The sequence below is a fragment of the Cherax quadricarinatus genome, chromosome 31, assembly GCF_038502225.1.
Source record: "Cherax quadricarinatus isolate ZL_2023a chromosome 31, ASM3850222v1, whole genome shotgun sequence".
NCBI classification, from domain to species: domain Eukaryota; kingdom Metazoa; phylum Arthropoda; class Malacostraca; order Decapoda; family Parastacidae; genus Cherax; species Cherax quadricarinatus.
In genome coordinates, this window is record NC_091322.1 from 4291271 (window position 1) to 4306745 (window position 15475).

The 15475-nt window shown below is 39.7% G+C and overlaps 3 non-coding genes across 3 annotated transcripts; 2 read left to right on the top strand and 1 right to left on the bottom strand.

The window, feature by feature from the left end:
• Positions 1-8938: 8938 nt before the first annotated feature.
• TRNAR-CCU (transfer RNA arginine (anticodon CCU)) lies at positions 8939-9011 on the top strand. The gene has a single exon. It is a non-coding gene; the product is annotated as a tRNA-Arg (tRNA).
• Positions 9012-10669: 1658 nt separating this feature from the next.
• TRNAR-CCU (transfer RNA arginine (anticodon CCU)) lies at positions 10670-10742 on the bottom strand. The gene has a single exon. It is a non-coding gene; the product is annotated as a tRNA-Arg (tRNA).
• Positions 10743-11708: 966 nt separating this feature from the next.
• Positions 11709-11781, top strand: TRNAR-CCU (transfer RNA arginine (anticodon CCU)). Its single transcript has one exon. It is a non-coding gene; the product is annotated as a tRNA-Arg (tRNA).
• The last annotated feature ends 3694 nt before the right edge of the window (positions 11782-15475 follow it).

Below are 15475 nucleotides of genomic sequence, written 5' to 3' on the forward strand. Positions count from 1 at the left end.
TTGCCTTATTCGGCAAGAAGAGCGTTGCTATTTAAGCCAAAATAGCAGGTTTCACCTATTCGGTACGACATATATTCTAAGGATCTCTTCTTAGAAGTCGTGATAATTTCAAACAATGAAACAAGTCCTTGTAGAGGATCTTAGTAACCGTAAATAACTGCGAGTTAATGTGTGTCTGTCAAGACGTGCTTAGTGGATTCTCACTGCTAATGCAGCTGAATTCTTTCGAATGTCTGCCCTAAGTTTCGAACAATTGTACCTTCAGATGAAGGCAGAGCTATAAAGAAGCTAGGAAGGAGACATTCTTTCAGACAAGAATAGAGAATAGGAAAATTCAGTCGTCGATACCAGCCGCATAAAATGAAAATTGGTCTTATTTTTACGCGAAAAATTGTATGTTTATATACAATATTTGTGGGAGTTTTGTGAGAAAAATCTCACTCATTTGTGGGAAGTGGCCGAGATCGAAGTAGCAACACCCTAAACTTTCCGTTTTAAGACCGAGGAAGGATGCTACGTAATAAACTGTTCGTTGTCTTGAGCTAGAAACTTAAAGGCGTGCTCTGCTTATTTATGATAGAAGTGTAAATATTGCTCGGGTAATATCGCTCTTTCGTGAATAATAATAATTCTGATAACTCGTGGGGAAAACACGCTTTTTTTTTTTTTTAACTATGATGTTAAAGACAAGGTATGTGTTTTCCTCCATCTATGGAGGTGGAAGTAAACACAAGGGAACAGACAATTTTTTTCTGGAGAAAGTATATGGGATATGTTTACCTTCTGAAGTAAAGATGTTTGTTATTGAAGTAAAAACAAGATGTCTGCCAACTGGAAAAAAGGTCATGGTGTTTACCCTACTGGAGGTAAGACGAGCCGTTTAGCTTCCCCAGCGTAAGGAAAGAAGTATTTAGGATCTATTAGGGAGGCAAGATGTGTGCATCCTGAAGGAAACGCAAGAAGTTAGTTTTATCTTCAGAGGGAAAGACAAGTAATGGGTTTTCTTTACAGCTTTCAACTATCGAAACACTAGTATAACTTCTACTTCATCTCATCCCTTTACCTCTTTCCTTTCTCTTTCTCTCTTGATTTCTTTCAGTCTCTCTCTCTCTCTTTTCTACTCTACAGTTTAATGCTGTTGGGTCAGGTATAAGTACAGGTATGACAACTCGGACAAAATGTGGAATAGACATAAATTAAACACTTACGACATTTAATTAAGAGACGTTTCGCTCACTGTGGAATTTCCCATAATACAAAGAACAAAATCAGAGATGGTGCAGGGCAAGGAAGTCAGGTAGCTAGGTAGGTCAGGTCCGGTGACATCAGGTGTTTGAACGTGTGTCATCTGCTCGTGTACTGTTTGGTGGGGAAAGAATCAGCCATCCATTCCCACCAAACAATACACTAGAATCAGCTGTACTGAGTTTTCTGCTTAGAGGCTACGTTAATCTCGATTTCCGAGATCAAGGAAGCCTGAAGGCAGAAAACGTTAATGTCTTGGGGTTAAATTTGAAATTATCCAACTTGAAACCATCTTTGCGAGTTTTTTCGTGGTTGGATATCATAAGCACCCTATTTCTATTTTTTTATTTATACATGTCATTAATTTGTATACCTCAATCATATATCATCTCATTTTGCTTCTTTCAACAGAGTTGGTGAATAAGCCACATGTGCAAACACCTGAGTATCTTCAGAAATAAGTTTTGGCCACCAGGGGATTTATCAGTATAATACAAAGACATGAGAAAAACTTAGAGTTGGAAAAAGTGGAGAGATAAGAGATGATGATGATGTAGTAGGTGTAGTGTAAGCACGGTATTGTTGAGAAGTACTATTCTGATGACAGTGTCTCGGCGTTTTAAGATTAATCCAGACAGAACCTCGGAGATATTGAAACTCCCTATGATTTATATTATAGTGTTGGATGTAACAAACATTTAATTTTCTGGATTTTTTCTTTCGTTACGATAATTTTGGAGCCGTTCCAATTCTTACGTGAATGTGAGTTCCTATAAATAATGCATACGCTGGTCATGTCTTTCCTATATGCATATTTGTGCCCATTGATTTTACTGTTCATACATCTAGAAATCTGTAATATATGGGAATACCAATGAATTTTAGATAAAGACACAAAAGCAGTATTAGGAAACCAGCTATTGTTTCTGTCGAATAAGAGGAGAGTAAAACTGTAAATGACGGAAACAATGGGAAGAGAAAGGTAAGGTGATCAGTCCATCATGCGACTCAGGAAATTGTGATATTATGACTGGCCCAGTGGTTTACGCACTGGCCTGTGAGTTTTAGGACTCGCTTACTATGCGTTTAAGCCCCACCCGTTCCGTGATTAGTCTACCATGCGTTTAAGCCCCACCCGTTCCGTGATTAGTCTATCATACGCATTTACAAGTCTCCCAAATACAAACCCTCCGGGAGCCTCTACATGGAATCAACCTAACCATAGTAATAAATGTTAGTCTAATAAATTTGTTTCATAAATCCAAGTATTTATTCTGTAAAATAGTAACTTATGTGAGTTTATCAACGAAGAATGCTTGCTTACAAACTAGAGGGAAAACTTCATTATTCTCTACCTTAACTGCAATCGCCTGGCTTTATTGGTCAAGTAACGAATTTCTTTTATAAAGCCCAACACACATTGTTTAGACAAATCTTGACCAATCAGTGGGAGCAGTTTGCGGCTCCACAACTCAGCAGAAGACACTGCCCCAGCAACATTACTCTCCACCGATGTTCCCGGACCATTTCACGCCCAATTTAACCCATTCTCTTGCGGGTCGCCAGGCACATCACCAATACTGTGTAAAACGAAAAAAAATGGAGTCGAAAATCAAAGAGTCAGAGATCCAGAATGAGAGAGAGAGGAGCCTCATGTTCTATGTCTAGTTTAGAAAGTTCTCTTGTAGGTTTTTTAACAGCTGAATTCACAGCTCAGCTCAGGACTTACCGCTAGGTAAACAGGGACAACTGGTGTAAGGCGAATATTTCAACTCTCCTTGTCTAGAGTTCAAACCCTCGTCCCATTGACTGTAAGCCAAACGCCCTGCCATTGACCTTTAGTGGAGTGTAGCTCTCTCTGGAGAGGATTTGGTTCACCCTTCTTTGATTATCGAAACTGAGACCTCTACTTAACGGGATTCAATAGTCTTTGAGTTAAGAGCATTAGGCAGAGCGCAGCTGACAGAGCAGCAACAGATCAATAGGTTCAAGAATTCAAAGAAAACGAGAAAACGGTTGTATTTCACTAATTCCTATCCTTCAGTTGCAAGCCGAAGTTTCTACCAGTTGAATTACGAGCTATATCTCACTATGCAAAACCGCCACGGGGAAGGCGCAGGCTTGAGGAATTTGAATGATAGCTATCATTCAACTACCCCCGTGGTTGTTTTGCATCTTGTATCGCTTGTTCGCGATTTTTGCATGTCTCACTATACTCGATTTTAGACTATTACACAATAGTTGTTACAAACACACGATTGCTATAAACCGAAATCAATCAGTATGAAAGCAAGAGACTTGGCAGACTGGGTAAAGTACCTTCAATAAATAGCAGGGAAGCGATGAGTACACAGAGATAACTCGGTAAGTATCAGAGGTCTTCGACTTTTCAACGCCCTCCTTTTATGCATAAGAAAAATTACCGACAAACCTCTGGCTGTCTTCAAGAGAAAACTTGGTAAGTTCCCCAGGTCAAGTCCTGATCAGCCTTGCTGTGGTACATACGTTGGTCCTGCATGCGGCCAGCACCAACATCCTAGTCGATCAGGTCAAGAGGTCTGATCTGGGACCGGGTTGCTAGGTTGAAAGAGGCATATGGTAAACAAAAACATGCATTAGTAGTAAATTATGAACATTTAACCTTGGACAATCTACATTCGAGAATGAAAACAAGACGTATGGCCTCAGATATCTCCTTATTTACTTAACATTAACGTTGGGTAAGGAAAGTTAAAGCATTAGAAGGTAAATTTTCTGCTGGTCACTTATTCACAGGAAATTAACATGGACTATTAACAAAAGTTAATACTTAAAATTTTTTTGAATTTCCGAAATAAAAATTCAACAGATGTAGTGTATTTCGACTTCCAGAAAACTTTCGACAGGGTACGACATCAAAGATCGCTGGTGCATGGCATGGGCCCAGACCAACGACCGGCTCACTAACAGTAAGCAGCAAGTGGTACTGAGCAGATAAGTTACCGAGTGGTTAGACGTAACACGTTTCTTGGGAATCGGTCCTCGGCCAGTCCTTCTCACAATTTAACATCAATGATCTCGATACGTGACTAACATCTATAGTAGCAGAATTCGCTGACAAGAAAACTGGGGAACATACTGCTGCCTCGAGTGAATGAACGAGTTTTCAACAAGGACCTGGAAAGGCTGGTGCTGTGGTCAGAGACGTGGAAGATAATTTTCACTGTAAAGAATTAATATATTTTGGATAAGAAGGAGCCTTTGGAACAGACATTAGGAAGAACCTGAAGTACGATAAATAATGTTTGGCTGTAGCAGCAATATCAAACTCAAAATACCAAAACCAATTGAACCCTTATCAGGCTGCACCTTGAATACTGTACATTTTCTATCCCTAAATTTCATAAAAGACGAAGATAAAGAGGAGGAAGCAGTAAAGGATAAAGTTCGTAGCAACAAAGAAACAAACAAAATTAGAAAAAAGTTCATAAGCACTAATTTCCCTCAGAAAATGGAGACAAAACTCCTTCGATAATTTAATACACACACAAAATGAACTGTTTAAACTGCAAAATGATTCAGCAAAGTGAATTAACACTAAAATGTGAGGCTGAAGGTGCAGCACTATTTTGCTTTTGCTTTTTGCACTACTACAATTCTGCAGAGCAATACAGTCCAATAAGAACCGTCTTGACAAGCAATTTACAAATATTTGATTCACCATTGCAGTGACTTTCTGTTTCCAATGAAGCAGCCGGTGTTACTACCTCCACCTACCTATCAATAAAGTTACATGTACCACCACTACTGTAGAGATGATTATCACCATCGTCATTATCACTGCCATCATTATTATCGCCATCATAACAACCATCACATAAACTGCCACCACTATACTAGAGTATCAATCAGTATACTAAAGCATATTAACCCATATTCTTCTATCATCATACCATCACCCCCAAAGTATAAAAAAAAAATCGGTCACTATCACTCCTACAACCATCATACCACCACCTCAATAATACCCCCACCATAATTGCACCCCACCCACACTATACCACCGCAACATCTCCATAACTATTACCATTATGCATATACGACAAATGACCTTATTTCTGAAACAGCACTACCATTAGTACTATAATACTTCTTAATACACCTTACTACACACCACCATCACGACAAAGCTACGACTATAATAAACATCGCTACCACCATAATCACCACCACCACCAAAAACCACCCGTACCACCACAATAAATACCACTATCACCAACACAACCACTGTAATAACCACCAGCTCCAATAATTAGCACCACAATACTACCAACAACAAAAAAAAACCATGAACACCATCATTAAGATACCACAATGATATAAACACCACCATCAGCAAACATTATCGCAAACACCAACATAACCATCAAAAACAAACACTACCACCAACATATACCAGACAAACATCTCCCGAATAAATGTTCGAACAAATGTTATACTGGCAAATTTAAGGGCAGTTTTCAGGTATCTCAACAATGAAGCATTCACGACCTTACACGGCATATGTCAGGCATATCTTCCAACACCAGAATGGAACCTATATCTGATAAAGTACGTCAAGAAGCTGGAAAAAGTGTTGATTTGCAACGAAACTAGTCCCAGAGCTGAAAGGTATGAGCTATAAGGAGAGGCTAGAGGAGCTAAACTTAACGATAATTAGAGGACAGAAAGACCAAAGGGGACATGATTACGATGTACAAAATACTGAGAGGAATTCACAGGGTGGACAGGGCGAGTCAGTTTGAGAGGCGGGTCTCAGGTACACAGCTAGAAGTAGAAAAAAAAGTGTGTCACAGGGGTAACACAGCCTGAAAGTAGTCAGGAAATGAAATGACGTAGACATCGAGGTAGTAGAGGAGGGACTCCATACATAATTTTAAGAATTTTTTTTATAGAGCTCATGGAGCCAGAAGTGAACCCAGTAGCGGCCAGCAGAAGGGCGGGGGCCAGGAGCTGAGACTTTACGTTTGTAACCGCTATTAGGCGAGTATCACCATCATTAGTGTAAATACCACCAATAAACACCATCATTATAATTAACACTAGCTACATAAACTAAACTTCTCTTTCCATGACTCAGGCTGAGGGCAACACACAACTCTACGGATTCCTTTTCCTTTTTCCATTTTCCATCACTATGTCCACCTTGCCCTGTCAGTGAATATTCCACACAACACATTTACATGACAATCAAAAAGAGAGGAAAAGTCACCTTATAAGCCATTATTTTAAAATTGATAAAGGAGGTTATAAAAACATGAATACAGTCATTGTTCACAAATATCTGATTACATATTAATCTAATTTTATTCATCACATAATCGCAAAAGAAAAGGAAAAAAGAAGGTAAATAGACAATTAGGGTCTAAACAGGTGACCAGAAGGGCCTCCAGTGGTGTGCCTGAGAACCTTGATATTTTATTAACGTTCTGGCACATTTATGTACATTTATCTCTCTTGTGCTTATTTATTTCGTATGTGTGTAAAGGTTAATTAGCTATTTATAACTACTTACTGATGGCAATTATTTGTGTTGCTGTGTCGTCTTATTATTATAGCTATTGTTAAACCTAACAATAGTTACTGCATTTACATCTTTCTCCTGGAACTCACGACAATATTCAAATACTCTGTAAAGAAATATTAGTGGAACCTCTTTTTGCTCCGCTTTTTCAACAATTTAAGACTGGATTTCAGGATGATTTTAGTTTGTTTTATGATGAACAATACAATTTTTTAAGTAAGTTTTACCAAGTGAAAAAATAATTTAATTAGTATTTATTCGGTAAAGGAAGTTGAATCTTCAACGTAAACTGTCAGAAAGATTGAAATCCACCTAGACATTATTATCAGTGTTCCACACAGTTCATTGTACAATATATGTTCATTTCTGTACATCACAGAACACCACAGCATAACATTCATATTGCAACTTATGCTAGTATCCACACATCACAGTATCTCACAGCATGATATCGTATCGGAGACATTAGCAAAGAGGTTGCAGCAGCGACCACCAAAAACTGTATCGTCAAGAGATCGAGTCTTCAGACTTAGTTATTTTTATTGTCTTTCCCGAGAATTTTTGTTTTTATGTTTGCTAGTGAATGTTTTTGTCAATACAGAGGGGGTGAGATAAGAGAAGATGTCAAAAATAAAGAAGTGAAAGAGGCTTCTTAAATAGGTTAATAATTATTTCTGGCAACTTCTTTTAAGAGACAATTCACTAGCTTTTTTCTTTGTCTTATCTATAAATGTTTCTATTTGTCGCTTTTCAGCATCCTAACATCTCTCACAACAGGTGTCTTAAAAATAATGTAAACCCTCATTATTCATCTTGTTCATTCATAAAATAACTATCAAGAATTTCCTCAGTCTTTGGTTAGGGAAGCTTAGCTTGGAGAGTACACATGGGACGAGGGAATCAAGTAGACGCTTTGATGAAGGTGGTTTGCACAGCTACGATTGGCCCAAAATATGAGAATATACCAGAGGTGTATTCTCATAGGAGTGGGCCCGATGTTGAGAAAGGCAGATGACAGGGGTCAGAAAATGCTGTGATGACAATCTCACTTGTGGCTCGATCTTCCTGGGAATCTTGACCTGACTCACAAGACTCGCTCACTCGGGAATTTCTCGCTATGGAAAGAGTGTAAGTGCCAAGCTGTACTATATTCCCTGGTGTCCGTCCTTACAAAATATACCACAGGGATGGGGACAAGTGAAAGATTATTGAGGAATAAGACACAAGTGCATCAATTACAGATCTTTATTGCTGAAACGTTCTGCCTACACGAATTCTCTTTAGTCGAAAACAAAGTAATATAACACGGGAGAACATAGCGCAGGAGACACTAAACAACAATTAGGCAGGCGAAACTTTTCAGCAATAAAGATACTATAGTGTTACACGAGTCATACTCAGCAGACTGTCGGTATTGTATACCCTTAGTATGAAGAAGTATTGTACGGCGCTCTGTCTCAGAGTAATTAATAACGGAATTCTAGGACAATGAGTATATAACCTCACCTTTCTCCCCTAGTATAATTAAAACTTCAATTAAGATGCTAGCTTACCCAAAGAAAGTAGCGCGATTGTTTTCAGCATTAGTATGAGGGTGGAATGCGCCCTGTATCGCATATTCTAAGAAACTGAGAATACAGGTGATGGCAGCCTCTGGTGGTGACAACACGTGGAATAACCACGTGTTGTCTCATCCCAGGAAATGGAACTTCAAGTGTAGCTAGGAATATTTGTATGATCCTAGTAAGTGCAAGGGGAGGCTGCAACTCGGTGAGAGGTTTAATTATCTTGCATACCGAAGAAAGGAAATGAGGATTAACAGGAATAAAGGTTAATAAATGAAAAAAAAAATGTGAGGAATATTGCAGGAGGGAATTAAGCTGAGGAACTGATAAAGAAGAGGGATAATGAAAATATAAATTCTTATTATAGCCATGAGAATGCGCTTAACCTAAATGGGAGGAGGAATTTGTAAAACTATTAATGGTTGGTTTATTAGGTTTAAAACCACCCGACTACACAAAGGTCATTAAGGCTGCATGTCACCTGCACGCCACCTATCAAAATACTTAAATGCTGAATATATATTTATTAAAAGTAAATTGCAGAATTTAGGATGCCTTCGTACACGCCCCTGTGGCCCAATGGATAAGGCACTGGCCTCCTAAGCCAGGGATTGTGGGTTCGAGTCCCACCAGGGGTTACTATGTTATTTTATCCCGAATGTAAGGATTAAAGTAAATTCTCTTTGTATTCTCACTGAGCTTTACATCTCTCCAGGTGCATATACACTTCTGCTCTCTGCATATATAACGAGAAAGATACACTCATCAAAATAAATGGGAAGCCGGAGAAGTTAGGAGAGAAGAGAAAAACCACGGTGAAGAACGGAGAGAATAATAATATAATTTATATTTTTCCAGGGATGTACATTTGTGGTACAAAGGTGGCTTAATGGTTTGTTTATTCCCTTCGTGGAAAATATCATAATTATTCAGAGAATGCGGAAAAGTAATAAGCAAGCTGAGGTAAGCTTGACAAAGTAGTGGATGTTGAGCTAAAGTTTTGATACAGACAGTTGTTCAACCTCTCAGCGCCACCTTGCTCACCTCCAGTGGCAGATGATGACAACAAGCCTACCTTCACCAATAGGATCTGATTATGTGGACAAGACTATCCAAAGACTATACTCCAGTCTAGAGAATAGTTTTGAGAATAGTCTAGAGAATAGTTTTGAGACTAGACTCTAGAATTCTCACAAAGTTGAGGCAATTAAAGAGACTCCATCATGGAAGATGAATGATGGGTCCATAGCGGAAGATGCAGGAAGGTGGAATGTTCGGTTACTTGTCGTATCCTTTGAGTATCGGTTGAAGACTAGTGGTGGTCTGCAGTTTCTTATGAAAGTCGGTGAGATTTCATTGACAATCTTCTTATGCAACAGCCATCTGGCAAGAAGGGTGGGGTGGTCACCTTTACAGTTTAAGTATTTTTGGTTGGTCAATCTAGGGATATTCAGTATGTGCAGTAGTAAGCACTGCAGATGAAACAGAATGTCTTATTCTTCAGGACAGGTCCATTGACCCCAGGCTAAGGGACTGATTACCTCAAACTCCTGATCTTCAACCATTCTTCTCTGTATTGGACTAAGGAAGCTACTGGTTGACGAAACGTTTCCACAGTAAAGATACCCAAGTGTTGCACAAGTGTAATTCTTCAACTTGTCAGGTCTCTGAATCATGTGTATACAAGATCTATGAATGTTTACAACAGATTCTTCACGTACGCTAATTTTCCTGCTATACTCCTTGTGCATAAAGCCACAACAGTAGCAGAGACTAGACTCTAGTCTCAAGACAGAATCTAGACGATCTGTTTTCACCTACTAGTAAAGGAAAGTTTGTTGCCACAACCTACTACTGGTCACGTGCGACGTGTATCATGCGAGGTGACTCTTTGAACAACTGTCTGCATGAAAACTATAGCTCAACACACGGGCAGCCAGGTAGTGACTGACACCCACAACCTTGTCATTCTCACATCAACTTTCTTATTCTTCTTCCGCATTCTCTGCATAATTAATTTCTTTTCCATTAATTTCTTAATCCACCCTTGCAGCACTACTGTACCCTCTTGGGAAATATATATAAAATCTTCCCTTCCTTCTTTACATTCGCTTTTTCTCGTCACTTTTCCTTTAATTACTCTTACTTTGTATTTTGATGAGTACATATCTCTAATGCATATGCAGGGAGCAGAAGTGTATATGCACCTGGAGTGGTGTGTAAATATCAGTATGTAATGAAATTTTGAAATCGAGTTTAGTTTTTATCCCTATATGAGGGATAAAAATTACTATAGAACCCCTGGTGGGACTCGAACCCACAATCCCTGGCTTAGGAGGCCAGTGCCTTATCCATTGGGCCACAGGGGCGTGTACGATAAGTTCCTAAATTGTATAATTTACAATGATTGTCAATACTACTCCTCAAAGGAGGTTCCTTGACGTTGGTGAGGGCTCTTGATCTAGGGAACTGGATGTCTGCTTCAGTTCCCTGAATTGAACCTGAATATATTCCATCCCCTCCCCCACACACGCTGTATAATCCTACGGGTTTAGCGCTCCCCCATGATTATAATAATTATATAATAATAGTCAGTACTAAAGTATCCTTTGATTTGTGGTGTACAGGTGACATGCAGCCGTAGTAGTCCATAGGCTTTAAGCCTAATAAATTAATTATATTTATTTCTCTTTCTTATTAGCCCTTTCTTGGGAGAAAAAGAGGAAAAGGAAAAGGAAGAGGATGGAGGAGGAGGAGAAGAAAAAGAAGACAGTAAAAAATAGACTAATCTTAATGAAATTCACTAAAGTTATGTTGCTATGAAAGGACACATATATAAATATAAAATGAAATAAAAATGCAAATGACTCTCTGATGGAAAAGTGCCATCTTACTGTGATGAACGCTAATAGAGTGGACTTGAAACCTTCTGTACTTCATCAAGTTTGCTTACTTATTAACTAGCACACACGCACGCCGGCGCGCGTGAATAATCCAAGTACTGGAGATAACTCCTTGAGAAACCAGTGCCAACCAGTAGGTCACTACAGAAAATTAAAGTCAGCCCCTAGTCCGATCAGGTGAGGAAGTTAGGAGGCAGTCAAAAGTCGAGTTAGGTTAGTAGGTATCAAAGGTCGAGTGATGTAAGGAGACCAGTAAGATCAGGCATTTGATGATGTCCTGGATGGAGGAGGCATCTTTCAACAGACACAAAATCGGGACCAAGATTCATATTAGTAATGTGGTGTTGCAGATCCCTAATGCTTAACTATTGTAATCGGTTCAATATACAATTATTACAATGAAATTAAAGCATTCGCAGACTTCGTGTACCCGCCCCTGTGGCCCAATGGATAAGGCACTGGCCTCCTAAGCCAGGGATTGTGGGTTCGAGTCCCACCAGGGGTTACTATATTGTTTTGAGAGAGAAGGCCACATGAACCAAAAACATTTAATATACAGCACAAATATATTAATCGTTTTCTAAATGGTGCGTAAGACCCGGTTGCAATAAGCAAGCGGATTCTTAACTACTGATCAAGTCATCAAGTTAAAAAGATCCGTGTCAGGAGACATCTTCCTGTTTGCTAAGGAAAAAAAAACAGACTGAAGATCAAGATCTTTCTATAAATGCGTCTTTTCTTCTCTTTTGTCAACAGCACATTATTGGGATCTAAATTTTAAGGAGTTATGATTAGTTTGAATTATTTGGAATTGGTCTATGTGACTTTAATAAACTATTTAAAAAATATCAGAAACACGGTTTATAGCAGACTTAAGTTCGTGAAATGTGGCGCAGCTCTTCTATCTCTCCTGCTGTCTCACGTCATCCCTCCTGTCTCCCATGACGATTCTCGTCTCTTCACCTATGACCCTCTAGTCCCTACCTCACCATCTCTGTGTGTCACCCTTCTCACCTCTTCTCTATATTCTTTCTCACCTCTCTTCTCACATTTTTCCTTATTACTCTTCTTATCTCTTCTCTTACACTTAATTTTTTTCTTCTTTCATACTACTTTTCTTTATTATGTTCGACCTCTTCCATCGTCTCTCACTCCTTTCCCTCTATTCCCTCACACCCTTTCTTCTCGCTATCTATACTTCTCTACCTCACTTCTCTTTTCCCTCACCCCTTCTCTCCCACACTTCTCCTCACCAATTTACACATTAAACTTTCTCGCATTAATTATTACCTAGCTAGAAGGGACTGGTCGACGGCTGGGTTAGCAACAGTGGTGGCGGTGGCTGTGATTGTGGTGGTGGTTGAATTGACGGCTGTGATGGTGGTTGAGGTGACGGCTGTAACAAAGGTATTGGTGGTGCTGGTTACTGCTGTGACAGTGGCATTTCTGGAGGTGGTAGCGGTGGTGATGGTGATGGTTGTGACTGGTGGTGATGGTGGCAACGGTGATGGCGATAGCTGTGGTGGTAATAATAATCAGAGTAGGGGTGGTGGTGACGGTAGTTGGGGCTGTGGTGGTGACAGGGGAGACAGTTATATTAGTGATGATGGTAGGGATGGTGGGTGTCATCGCGGTGGTGGCAAAGGTAGGAGTGGTGAAGGTCGTGGTAATATTGCCGAAAATAACTGATTGTGGCAAGTGCAATGTTATTGGTAATGACAGGGCGATTATGACTGTGGCAACGTTTGTGACTGTGGTGGTAATAGTTGTTGTAACGATAGTGTCAACTATGGCGACAGCTGTGATTGTGGTAGTGTTAATGGTGGTGGTTTTAGTTATGCTAGCAGAGACTGTGGTTAAGGCAGTGGCTAAGGTAGTGACAGTAGTGGTAACGGTTGTGAGTGAGGTTATGTGGTTGTGGTCGTGCTAGCGGCGACTGGGTGACGGCGTTAGTGAATACATCCACGAGGGAGACGGAGCGAGAGAAGACGTATCATGAAGGGTGATGTTTATTCCCCTTTCGGAGGGGACGGGATGTGAATAGGAAGGACAACGGGAGTCGTTATACACAGAGCGATGCGAAGTGGAGAGAATTTATCCTTAAACTGTATACATCGTCCACCCAGGGAGGCATTACCATTAGGTGGGGGAATCTGGGAAAATGATCAACCTTAGCTTTCGCTTTAGGAATTTATTACTGGTATAACTTTTGAGTTTGCTGGACGTGTCCTACTCTGCCTGGTGACAGATTCAAACTGGTAGATTTATAGTGGGCTAGTGGAAAGACCCACGCAGGCGCACACGCGCCTTTGATGTCAAATGGAGACGGCTGGGTAACCTTCTCTGACACCATCCTTTCACGTGACTCTGAAACAGAAGCCGGTTAGACGTTCCGCATTCTCAGAGAGTTCGTCTTTTTTTTTTTTTGTAAACTCTTAAGAAAACAAATCTTTCAAACATCTACTTACATTCAGTATACTCATTTTTCATTTTCTTGTGAGTGTTTCTTAACAGTTCTAACTCCGAGACTAAAATCACATGTAATTTATATCAACAAATACACTGCAGTTTGTGGGTGCTTGTCTCTCAGCACTAAATCTTCTGGCAGGTCTGGAATTTCTCTCATTACCACAGCAATTTTCGTTTTCCTTGGGATGCGATCCACAAGAGACAGCTAAACAAGACGGGTAACTAAGTGGGAAAGAGTGTAAGAAATCTTGCCCATATATCTCGCCGAACCCAAAAACCAAATCGGAGACGCTTTTTATCATATTGTTATTTCTAAAATTTCACTATCTCCTTTATTTTCTTATTAATAAGACATATATGCAACACCTAGATATTTGTACCGAGATATTTGGCTCACCAGGCCAGTGGCCTGATGGTAAAAGCTCTCGCTTTACACAGTGAGGTATCCGGGTTCGATTCCCGGCGAGGGCTGAAACATTGGGCGTGTTTTCCTACACTGGTTGTCTATGTTCACTCATCAATAAAAACTGGGTACCTGGGTGTCAGTCGACTGGTGTGGGTCGCATCCGGGACAAAACTGTTCTAATTTGCCCGAAGTGCTCTGCATGACAAGTGGCTTCCTATATAATAGTATGTCAGCTAGGCCTGTATACCTTGTACATGTACTTGTAGAAAAAAAGATATTATAATTAAGCGGATACGGAAACATGAGACCAGAGCCTTTTATAGGGAAGCTAAGGTGCGTAGTAGACGAAACCACATGTGGAAAGGCCTACTAGTGGAAACAGATCAGCCCCATAAGGCAATCTAGTTGTAGAGACATCTAGTTTCACACAAGGATGCTTGTGGTCAGTCAAGCAGTGGAGGCAGTGGAAGAAGTAGAGCGATGCAGTAGTAGTAACAGTAAACGTGGTCACGTGGGTCAGGCCCACAACTGAAAGAGGGTTATGTCCATGAGGTGGGCCAGAGATTTAGCAATCAAGTTGTAAATACTTGCATTCGTTGTACCAAAAAATTCCTTGTTATTGCTGTGTCAGACAAGTATAGTCTAATCAAGGGCATATAATGAATAACACATGTACAACACCAACTTTGATCTAATGATATTTCTCTGACACATGGACTCTTTCTACAGAGAATTCAAATTTCTACAGTTAGACTGCTAAATCTCCTTCCAACATTATGTGCCTAACCTATAATGGACTATATATTGTCCTCTCTACTTTAAAAATAACACTCCCATCCACTAGTTTTCTTGATGGTCGACTCGGCTGACTTGACCTCATCCAGAAATTATGATTATATATATATATATATATATATATATATATATATATATATCGTTGTTCGTAATTAATCCGTTCCTGGAGCCGTTACTATAAACGAAATTTGCGATTTACGAATCAATTTTCCCCATAAGAAATAATGTAAATACAATTAATCCGTTCCTGACACCCAGAAGTATTAAAACAAAAAAAATTTTGCCATGAAATATGCATGTAGTACATAAACAATACAATGGGAAATGATGAATGCAACATTAACAGCATAACACTTACCTTTATTGGAGATTCTTCTTAGTGTATGGGAGACTGGAGGAGGAGAGAGAGTGGATTGTTTATAGTTTGGAAGGGGAATCCCCTTCCATCAACACCTCAGGTACCATTTGCTTTTCTGGGGTTGCTTCTCTTCTCTGTTTCTTAATGCCACTAGGACCACCTTGAGAGTCA